The following is a 12,538-nucleotide window of genomic DNA, read 5'->3' as shown; positions in this document are numbered from 1 at the left end:
TGCAAGGATGCATAACTAGCAAACCATTGTCTCTACCATGGAGCGCCACAATAATCTGTCCTCGGCCTTCCTCATCCAGCCACTACCGGCTGTCAAGGTCGCTGGTCTAGTGAGTCAGACATCGCAGGGTCGGTCGGTGGGTTATTTTAGTTAAGATTCTCAAAGGAACCTCGAGAATATCTCTTTCAGCTGAGAACTGTTCTTCGTGCCGTGAAACATAAACTAATCAGTTTTCAAAATCGTTACCTATAAAATATTTAGATAGCGGACAGACAGACTTATCCATTCTATAAAATGCCGCATTCTATGCGGTCTATTTGTGCTTGAGATTCACAGTACACTGTACAGAATATCAAACTTATAACATCAACATTTTCCAGCACGGGTTATAAAGGACTAATTCAGTTACAAAGCTACAGAGGCAGGTGCGAACTCATGTTACGCAAGAGAGAGCGTACCTCGGAGCTACGCACCGACCGTTTTATTGACTGGAAAGAAATCCCGCTCATATGCATACCCGCACACCCCACCCTCGCCACAAAGCCACCATCGTTTCGCGGTATTAAAAACGGCTTTCGATATTCAAAAACTAACATACCCAGGAGCCTGGAGGCATCCAGATCCGTTTTTTCTCTCACGTACAATCCTTACAGCGCATACTTAATTTCTATTTGCCCGTGGCGCGAGGTGCGGGGGCGCGGGGCAGGGTTTTCAGACCGGCGCGGTGGAGGCTCCCTGGCCAGTTGAGACTGCGGCGCCGTCACGGCCGCACGTCCCGTCCCGCCCCGTTTCAGCTGAACCAGTGGAAAAGTGTAGTGAAGTGAACCCAGCGTGGAGCGCACATGCAGTGGACCAGACCTGACTATTTTAAGTGCTTGTGATTTTTCCCTACCGTCACCTTTTTACTGTGTGGTTAGTGTTGCGTGCGCCTAAGTGAGTTTTGAACACGTTCGTGAGAAGTCGTGGCTGCAGGACTGCAATCACAAAAATAGTTTCCGGTAAGTTAGCTGTTTTTTTAAGGCCGAAGTTGGTTCAGGTCGATTCCGTATAATGTGGAGTTATTGTCCGGCCGGACGGCTTAATTCAATTTGCGCTAACTAGCGGCGAGTACGAGGTAGCGGCTACATACTGCTCAACTTTTTGGTAATAACTATACTACTGTTGTGTTATTTAATTTTAAGGGGTTCCGCTCATCTGGCATAATCTTTATTGACCAAAACTCATTTCGCATAACTCGTATGGTCTAAACTTTTTTGGCCGAACCATCACTTTGCCAAGACTTATGTGGCATAAGGCTCGTTTCGTCTAAAACTCTTTAGGCACAATCTTTAAACACCTAAGTTTCGTTTGCTCAAATTTATGTTCGTCTATACCTACGTATAATCTTGTTTCTCTTAATGTTATCTTAATAAATAATATATTAAGTATGTAGTAAATGTACAAATTGTGGTATTTTTCTCCTACATCCCGAAAATCACGATATTGTATGATCAAAAAATCGAAAGTTAACGACCAATATAATTATTACAAACCCCATGAGATCGAAACCTAAAAATAGGTGCGACGACGAGCAAAGCGAGGAGGAGCGTGTTAGGTGCACATGTTCATCAAAACCAAAGCGGAGCGCAGCGAAGCGGAGCGGAGCGTTTTCCAAACAGCGGAAACAATACAAGGCACCAGTTTGCGCTATGTAGGGAGACGCTCCGTCAAAGTTAAAGCCAAACGAATATTATTACTTTGTATAAACCTAATAAACCTATGCCATAGCATTATTAGGCTATTCAAGATTTGGCCATACCATTATTAGGCTAAACAATGTTATGCGAAATAACTTTTTACTAAACGAGATTTATGCCATACGATTTTCGGCGTAACGAGACTTTGACCAAACGTTACTATGCAATACGAGATTAGGCAAAAAAATCTTATGCCAAAAAAGGTAGAACCAATTTTAAGCTTTTCAGCAGTTTTTCAATACGCTTACATGTCATTATAGACTATGAAAATCGTTTACAAAAGGTGGGTTTGGTGAGTAACAATCTAGGTCAGTAACTTGGTTTACGATCTGAAAATGTATTTATGATTCATGATGGATGATAAATAAAAAAGTTTAAAAGGTAGGTACTGCAAATTTTATGACCTTTAACCTTTATAGCTCTGGTTTCACCTAGCCAAGCCATTTTGGATCGTATTTGGAACACGGGCGTCTACATGGATTAAAGGGATCAACTTTGCGATAAAATAACGGAAAATATTCAATCTTCAGTAAAAAAAAACGTATTACTAAGGTACTAAACCAAGAACGGATCTTTTAATTAAATATAATGGTACTCGGAGTAGGTTCTTCGGGTACAGAATGGTAGCCAAATGGATCAATGAAGTTTTCTTCAAGTATTCTCGTACAATACAAAGCAACAGTGTATTATACCTTAGGTTATTTAGTGAAACGTTCAACACACTGGCTCGGGATATAATAAAAAGGAGGTAACTTTCCGGGATAAAATAAAAAGGACCTAAAGTTACAGTCGTGGACGCTTAGCGCATAAAAAGAAAACATTTGAAGAAAAGTCAAGAATATCAGCCGATTTAAAAAAATACTGCAATAACAGAGCCTCGAAGAAGGAAATAGGCTCAGTCCCTATTATAATGCTACGAGTATACAAGAGAATAATAATATACTAAATATTTTTCACCTTTAAAGGAAATCTATACAAGAATAAGTAAACGGAACGGGCGGACTTATTGAATAAAGCTCTGTTTCTCATTTGAGTATGTATCTTAATGAACATTATTATTATATATTTATATGAGCATAGGTACTTATTAAAATTTAAATAATGAACATAATGTACATCAAAATAAAAATTGACTTCAGTCTTGTTTACAGATACAACAACAATCGAACGATTTTTGAAAGTATACAAATATAAATTATATAGCTATTGAATAAAAAAGCACAGCAATGAAGGTCTTAAGCTCTCAAGTCTTAAGATCCGCGGTATTAACAACCGAGTTTCCTCACAGAAGTGAGTTCAGCCTACAACTGAAGTGTCTTGTGGTTATCCAATAGTTAATTTATTGCTCGCGAACATCAGCCAGCCATTTCCGCTTGTGGTCTGCGCAAGATGGATGACTACTCGAGGAATATTGTAGTACAGTCGACTACTTAATAACGTGTACTTTTTACCTCGTCAACGTATAAATTCAGTCACTTACTGCTTTGGCCGTTTATGATGTTTGGTGTTGACAAGGTAGGTACATAAGTGGACACATATTATTTACCAAGTAGACTGTACCTTGAATAAATGAGCAGTCAGTTGTAATATTTTGTAACATGATAGTTTTCAAAATATACGTAGATGCTCTATAGCGTGTGACGGCGAGAAAGCGTACTGAACAACTTTTAATGAGGCCAACTTTGAAATGGAGCATACTATCGAGTCCAGAGCATCTAGTACGGGTTTTGCAATTTACGAAAAGGAAAAAAGTTCACATTTTCTCCTGTTATTTGCATTCGATATCTGTCAAAAGGTGCATCATAGTTTCCGCTAGAGGCGCCACTTTGTATGCGAGACAACAAAATATTTATAGTTTTGGACAAACTATCAAACCTGTACTAGATGTACAGAGCTTAAATATGTAAATTGCTGATTATGTACAATATATTGAAGTTTCATAAGAATTTACTCATTAAAAAACAATATCTTCTGTAAGTAGGAAATATCTTCAATATTAAGCGAGTTTTACTAAACCTTAAAGTGCCTTCTCTTTCTTCAAAGAACATCATTTGGGGTCTACATTTACTTACTATTCGAATGGAAAGAAAACAATAGTTGAAGATGTCGTTATTAACCGGTTTTTGGGTCATTCCCTGAGAATATGCAAGCATTTATATATAAACTAATATATTTTGTATACTGTACTGTATATATATATATTAAACTGGCACCATTAATTCAGCACTTTCAAAGAGACCAATTTCATCCATTTTATGGTCTTGACTTAAAGGAGAGAACTATAAACTGTGAGAGTTAAGACGACGATAGACTAACACAGTCGTGTAAATGAAATATGGTTTCTGCTATTCTTAACCGGTATACTGAAATAACTGAGTTCCTTAAAAATCATCTAGATATCTTTGGTATACGAGAGTTTATACTGTAAGAAGTGCGATAAGCTGAGGAGAAAAGTTACATTTCTCTAAATATACTCTCTTTAAACATAATATTAAACATATAAACCTAGCTTACCAAGTTTTTTTTTTCCGGAACTGTCTAAAGTTTAATAACTAATAGCTCTCCTTAAAACATTTGGAAATGCATAGCAACCATTGTGGCTTAGCCGCAGTTAGCAGTAAGAGGCTTCTAGAGCACACATTTATCGTGTCTGAATGTTGGCAGTGCATTCGTAAAGGTCATTGGCCCCAGATGATGGCTATCGATCGATTAATGCATTTTTGGCATTCCACGCCCCTTTCTGCTATAACTGGCGGTGTTTCAAACCATACTAAGTACCTACCTAGTTCTTTTTTAAATAGCAACTAGCATAAATAGTGCAGTTTGGCAATTATGACTGATTAAGATCTTTGTTATTGCGAATGATTTTAATCGATATCCTGTAGCAACATTCTACGGTTTGGCGTAGCGCTACGCTGTTGCCTCATGATATACTAGCAAAATAGTCCGACGTTGCGTAGCGCTACGCCGTCGCCGTAGTCTTATGCTACGAAAGTAGAGAATATAATATAATAGTGCGGTGGTGGCGTAATGGATAAGGCCTCGTTCTCTCAATCGAGAGGTCGTGGGTTCGAATCCTGGCCTGTACCAATGAATTCTTTCAATTATATTGTCAATTAAGGAGTTTAAGTACAATAATACCACGTGCTATTACGGTGATGGAAAACATCGTGAGAAAACTTGCACATCTAGATTCTTGATATGTATCCTAAGTGCATTGTACTTATTCCAAAACGGGTATATGGTTCGCAACCTATAACGTGAGTACAAATGTGCTGCGAAAAGTGGGTGGCTCGCTTGTGAGCCACCTCTGACTACAGTCGTGATTACAGTCGTGAGTGCAAATACATTAGTAGAAAATACTACGATGAGGCATACGTTTAGTCGTTTACGCTGTAGCCCATGTAACCTTACAGATATCAACACGCTCTAGTACCATGATGCAGTTGGCAAATTGAATCTTAACTATGTTTTAATAATAAAATATGATAATTAGGTTCAGAAACTGATGGCACCCGAAAGTTTGAAAATGCATCTTTCTAGACAATTTAATATAAAAATATGTCACTTCATTAATAACAACCATTTAAGCGTCTTGGATGAATATTCACAAAGCGGATTTCAAAGGTAAGAAGGGACGAATTGACAACCAAATTTAGCGGAAACCCTGTCCTGTTAATCTTAGCTTCCATGAACCTTGATAAAGCATTGTCTTAAGTAGAGCAACAAAATCGTTCGTTTATTAAATCAAGTTGGCGTTCAAACTATTAAAATGAAAAAAAAAAACTGATTAAAGCTTCGGTATTAAACAAATATTTCAATTTATTTATTTTTATTTACAAAACATTGTGTAACATAGTTAGGTTTTTAAATTAACGTGCCATTAAACCTGCTCATTAGATCATTAGAAATAGTACCTACATATAAAATGATTTACATATATGTATATTATAGCATTAGTCTCAGGATCCATATACAGTTTTAATTAGTTTTACACTCAAGGTGGTTTTCGTGTCAATAAATACAACTACAATAAGTACTGCAAAACTATACAAAAACACTAGGTACTTATTATTTTAACAAAGTTTAATAAATACACTATAGGTATTATCCAATATTATTATACACTCACGGGCAATTATATAGTTCCACTCACAAAATGCGGACACGAAATTTTTTCAAACATTTATTTAAAAAAAAAACAATAAAAAATATTTTTTTTCAAACATTTATTTTAAAATTTGTACAAAATATTACTTACCTTTTTTGTTGCTAGTATCCTGATGCTCTGATAAATGTACTTCAATATTGCAGAAGGCATCATTAAGCTAGCCTTTTCCGTTAAAGAGCAATTTGGTGTTTTTCTCAGTGGAACCTTTTCATTGCCCGTGAGTGTATAATCTAATGGCAAAGTTCAACGTGGATGTCTCAATCAGAACGGCGGACTCGATTTGAATAACATTTTGGTTAAGAGGTTGTTTACGTTACAGATTCGCCCTTGTTGCCATGGGGCTCGGCATTAACACAATAATAGGGGTTGCCTTAAGCCACTTTCTATCGTCGGATCCGATTTGTGCGTCAATAGTCTTAGCAACCAATGGCCGGATGTTATGGTTGTGATTTTATGTGAAAATAAACATTAATGCTGTGTTAAAAAAATACTTTCTTCTACGGTGAAGGAAATCGTCACGAGGACATCTAGATTCTAGGTGTGTGTAAATAAAGTGCATTGTACTAATTCAAAAATACGGCTGGTGACCTATGGCTTAAGTACCAAATGTAAAACAAAAAGCGTTTGGCTCATTATGTATAAAAGTATATAAACTTTTCAGAATAACTTCGAATGGGTATTTTCCTCCTATAAATTCCTACGTGTAAATAATTCTGAAACCGGCAAGCAAATATCAAAAACATTCACGTACTTAGCAGGTACGGAAAATTATATAACAACCAGCACTTCCAATTGCTATCTTCAAAGCGAGCACATTAACCTTGCCTGCTTGAAAACAAATGGCTGTGTAAAAATTTTATCACACGAAAGATTGCTTTTCTTGGTTATACGATGTTCTTTGATGTTTTATTGTATTTTAAACATGTTTATTTTCATTTTCTTTAGGTAAATTGTTGAATTTATGATAACTGATTAAAAACCATTGGTATTAGAACACAAAAAGGTAAGTACCTAAACGCACTGTCTCGCTTATCTCGAACCCAAAAACTATATATGTATATTATTGTAATCTACTTCTTAAGATGCAACCAGTTACATGATAATATCATTATGAATGAATGAAATCATATTTGTGTTTGACTTTTATCAAAAGACAATCTTTTAGATTACTTTACGACCGCCATTAGCCTGTCTTCAAATATTTTTTGTTATGATTAAACTTTATTTCTGAGTCACGCTAACTCCATTTTTATTTAATGTGTTCATTTTACAAACGGCACTGAAAGCGTTGAATACTATTTGAACCATCACATAAGTACTCATGTATCTTTCTTTGAACACATTATTACGTTATTGCCTATTAATATTGCATTTACCCTAAGTGAAGGGTGACAAAATATTGAAATTAGGTGCTATACAAGATACTTTGGTTTAAGCAATAAATAATGTAAAAGAAAATAAAAGTATCATAGTTTTACCAGGGCATTGAAATGAAGGGACAAAAACGTTTTTTGGCTCTCCTGAACATTTTGTCTCATGGTTCTTACTATGTTTTAAAATGGCCCAGCCGAATTATGCCTCTAATAAAAACCGTCTAAACGTAGGAATTAACTAATAGACGAGTGTGAATTTGACAACGTAAGAAAATGTATAGCTACTTATGAAAATGAATGTACTTAACGCTACTTGTAACACAACGGATAATTATTCATATATCATGGCACTTCATAAATTTCCTGTGGTTTCCGTCGGATGTAAGGGAATCCTGGGTGTCGTCGTGTCGTCGGATCGTAGGTATATCGTATTAATTACAAGTATTTTAGGGTAGTCAACATAATTATACTACTATGAAGAAATTGGTGGAGCTATAAAACCACCATAAAATATGTACAATGAGAACTGATATGTAACCTACTTCATTCACAAAAGTTAAATAACGTACCTATTTGAACAAAAAACCAAACCATGGAATGTAATTCCAATTATATCTCTCTTCGTGTCTTATAATAGCAATACACAATTCATGTTAAAGCAAAAGGAAACAGTTTGGTTAATTTTATGTGGAAACGCCGTCAGATTTCCCAAGAGGAAAAAGACGCAGGGTAAAGAAGATATTAGTCAAAGAATTTCTATTCATATATATCTATAAATTGAAGCTACTTTTCCTTATGGGATCGGTACTAAGCAAATATATCCGAGAACGGAAGTATCTTTAGGTAAAGTTACAACCGTATTTATAAATATAAGAATGTTATATTTTTAAGCCTTCCGCCATTTGTGGTACGTATAAATAAAATTAACTAATAGCATAGATCAAATGCATTATTGATTATAATTGAAATCGATTGATTATCTCCTCCTTTATTAGGAATATTTGGTATATTTTGGGTACAATAATCAAATCACAATATAATATATGTATTATTAACTTTCTTATTGTTATAACAACATATTCAAAAAGACCGCAAAAGAAATGATTTAATCAAACTAAGTAATTAAGGCAATTACGTGTGTAAAGCTAAATTTATGCAAGCAATGCAATTATTCAGAAAATGCTTACAACGCTCGTACGGAGCTCTGCTAATGAAGTCAAATGTTGTTTTTAATGTTACGGTACATTTACGAAGACTCGCAACCATGGGTAATCGTACCTAATTAGTTGTCTTTTTGATCATAATAATAATATGTGGGGACATCTCACACATGGCCCTCTGACCTCAAACTAGGCAGAGCCTGTAATATAGGTATCGGACAGGTGATATATCTACACAAAGATCTTTGAAGGCATTGTACGGTTTCAAACTTATAACACATCTCATTTTGACCGTGTTGAGTTGTCAAAATTGAATTATCCACCTTTTAACTGAAAACTTAACAGTCGCTTTTATTTGGCAGAAACAATAATGGCGCCGTGACAACCCTTTCGCTTTAAAAGCAAGTATAAAATTTTAATTATTGCGAGTAACAGCTCGAAACAAAGTAGGTATTTGACCGTTGAATTTTCAACGCGATTTTATTGTATACAGCAGCTCTGTATAGGTATAGCTGGATAAAGCTTCGTTGCCGTTATAATTAATTGCATAAGAATACAATATCGCTATCCACAATCACTATACATAAGTTGCTATAATATGCATGTATTTATAACTTAAGTAGGTACTTGTTTAGTGTAACATAAATGGGAGTATTACCAGCCGATAAACAGCTCAGTTGTTTGGCTGATATTGTAAATATTAGTTTTTAAGGATTATTTTGCTTAAATTAATTGACGAAAACTTGCAATCTGCTATATTGTGCTTTTACTTGCCAAAGTTATTGAGATACCTACTAACAATAAAATTATTAGTTTTCTAATTATGCTTATTATGATTTTATGGTGGATATTTAAAACTAAACATGGCTCAGATTTGCATATCTGTAAAATAGATCTAGCCAAAACACTTAAAACTTTTATAAAATTCGTAGACACTAAGTATAGTGAAAAGTTTTAATGTTTCGTGGCTAATGCATAATAAGCTTAGCCCAAACCATCAAAGGTTTGGTGAGTCACTCAGTAAAGTTATTATATACCTACCTATTCAATCCCTTTTAACTTAATCGTAAATGGCTTTTGACGGAACAAAAGAATGGCAATTTGGGCGAGTTTTAAACGGATTCGAATCTTTAACAGTTATTACACGCAAAGGTATAATGAGGGTGTTTATAGGTACTTAGGTACGAGGTACGTCGATATACCAGTTAAGTTTATTTTGCATTCATTTATGGAAAATTTGCTATTTTGTAATATTTACCATGAATTTAACAAATTAAAAAAACACTCACGGACAAAGAAAAGGTTCCACTGAGAAAAGCACCAAATTACTTCTAAACGGAACGGCTAGCTTAATGACGCCTTCTACAACATTAAAGTACATTTATCAGAGCATCAGGATATTACCAACTAAAAACGATAATATTTTGTTCCAATTTTTAATGAAATCTTTGAAAAAAATTGGGGTTGTTTGATGTCGGCATTTTGTGAGCGGAACTGTTTCATTGCCCGGGAGTGTATTATCTTCACTAACATAAGCATGGCGTATCCATAGCATGTAGGTACCTACAACTACATTCATAGGTGTCTCATAATACTCTTGTTTTCGATTGGAACTAAAAAGGACGACTCATTCCGGAACAGTTTTCCGAGCTTGAGCCGGAACTATGCGCTTTTCTGAACGACGTCTTAATACTTCCGGGAACGCAAAACCAGTCTCACAAAAGAGCTTATATGAAAAAGGCTGTTGATTGTTAGTACATTTTACAAGGAATTACACATATACTTAGGTACGATCACCGTACATCTGTTTTTCTCTAGATTTACTTAAACTAAACATCGCACTCTTAGTAAATATAGGGCACATTCGAAAAATATTATTGTTGGAAAAACGCGCAAATAAATATGTATTTACTGAAAAGTATTAAAATTATATATTTCTTTGACAATTGTGTGTTTCCTTGTTAAAGATTAAAGGCGTTTTTTCAACAATCATATTTTTCGAAATGTGACCCTATATTACTAAGAGTGCGATATATGATTTCGGGTTTTTTATCTTGCAATGGACATACCAAGTTATTAATTCAAATAACTAAACAGGATTCAGGTTATTTTTGTCAGGAAGTGGGACAATAAATCTTATCAGTAATAATAATGTCCTGAGTCGGAGGACTCAATGAACCCCTTTATTTAATCATGATAATGTTCGGTGTGGACCACTTAATTGTTTCCGGGTTGACCTGAATAATATTTATGTCACCTAAGGGTATATCTTTCTTTCGCATCATTAATTTGGCTCGTGCGAGAATCTTCGAAATAATAAAAATAAAATGATAATGTAACACACGTAACAAGCAATTATTTTATGGAAACGCTTCATACATTTAAAATATAATAATATCGCTTTAATTGCTATAAACTTTTGTAATTGCACATTCTTTAGCCTAAGCCACTTTCTCATTGAGACCTAGCTATACTTATTTAACACGACAAGGACATAGGTGTTAGGCCAGTACATAAAACGTAAAATTGACCTTATTTCCCGTGCGTTGGGTATCAGAATCGCATGTGCTAAGCTGTGAGTCGTGTTCTACGCCACCCTTGGGTGTAGTTCGGATCGAGTCGTTTGTACAAACTCGAGCTACACGAGTCGAAATAAAATATATTTACAACAAAATGTTTTATACGCGACGTGCACGTAATGTGGGCCATTTTAAACGCTCGACCGAAAACAGGTTATAAGCTGGACATGTTGTGTGTTTGTCTTTCACTGTGGCCCTGAAATGAGATGATAACGTTTAGTTCTATGAATCCGCGATCTCTATGGTTAACAATTTCGCAATGTAAATATAATAAGTACCTAAGTATTCATTAGTAAATAATATAGATCGGGCTTAGCTATAGTTAGAGCTCTGGAATGTGCTATGTCACCGGGGAAATATTTTCAACGGTAATTTATTATGATTGTTCTGTAAAGCATGACGCGAGGAAAATTAAACGTTGATTATAATCTGTTACAGTGAATTAATTAACTAAAACTGTGTATATTTTTGCCGATTCACCGTGTATTGGACACGAAACGTATAATTCAGCCCTAGGGAGCCGTTTATACAAATATTTACTGTAAGCTTTTAAAATACAGTTTATATCCGTCCTAAAGGAATACAATGAAAATAACTTGCTTGGTAGCTTACTTTTTCACAGATTTCAACAATATCTCTCTAGGTTATTATGTAAGTTATAAAGACATAAAAAATTAAGTCATCATCATCATCACGACCCATTACGTCCCCACTGCTGGGGCACGGGTCTCCTTCCAATGAAGTCCACCACGCTGGCCAAGTGCGGGTTGGTGGACCCCAACACAAGCAAGCTTGTGCTGAGAGAGTTGTCGGGTAAGTGGGCAACCCGACTGTCAGATGTTTTCAAGCCGCCCGAAGGCCTCTGACTAGGCTTAACGACTGCTGCCGTAGCAGCAACCGGGACCCACAGCTTAACGTGCCGTCCGAAGCACGGAAGCGTCAAGAAAAGCACCACTTGAAATTGGTCACCCATCCAATGGCTGACCGTGTCAGTTGTTGCTTAACCTCAGCGATCAGTTACGATCACTGAGGCCCGCTCGACTACGGACGCTTCAAAAAAAAAAAATTAAGTATGCAGGAAGATTATGAGTTCCTTCTAAAACCGTGAATAAAAAACTGCTTTGCGATAAATTTTTGTTGAGTAAGTGTGAGCTTAAGGTTCAGGATTTTTCAATTGGGTAAACGGTTATCATAGAACATCTTATAAAAATATCAGTTTAACTTCAAAAATGCCATTTTTACCTCAAGCCAGGGCCAAAAGCTAGTCACACAACTGACACACATACCTCGTTAATAAATTCAGTGGAATTTACACTTCTCGTGCTGAAGGTAAGTACCTACGTGGAAAGCAAAGAGTATTTTTCATTCATTCATTTTAGTGAACCCCCTTCGATCTATGCCAGGAATGTTTGCTTTGTCGAGGGGACTACCCCTATGTAATCCAATATGGAAGGTCGGGTTTTAAATTTACCTCGGAGACACGGTTTCGCGTGCCTGATTTATTTCATTTTACTTTTTG

The 12,538-nt window shown here is 35.8% G+C and overlaps 1 protein-coding gene across 3 annotated transcripts in view; it reads left to right on the top strand.

Annotated features, from left to right (window-relative positions):
• Positions 1–735: 735 nt before the first annotated feature.
• The window catches only part of LOC105384802 (lachesin), a 62,124-nt gene continuing 50,321 nt past the window's right edge, over positions 736–12,538 (top strand). For all 3 annotated transcript variants that reach the window (XM_011555092.3, XM_038112179.2, XM_011555084.3), the window contains exon 1: positions 736–998. The gene's annotated coding sequence lies outside the window, so the exon portion shown is untranslated. The remainder of the gene's footprint in view (positions 999–12,538) is intronic.

Source organism: Plutella xylostella, chromosome 13 (assembly GCF_932276165.1).
Source record: "Plutella xylostella chromosome 13, ilPluXylo3.1, whole genome shotgun sequence".
NCBI lineage: Eukaryota > Metazoa > Arthropoda > Insecta > Lepidoptera > Plutellidae > Plutella > Plutella xylostella.
The sequence above is the reverse complement of the archived record's forward strand: the minus strand, read 5'-3'. Positions and strand labels throughout refer to the sequence as shown.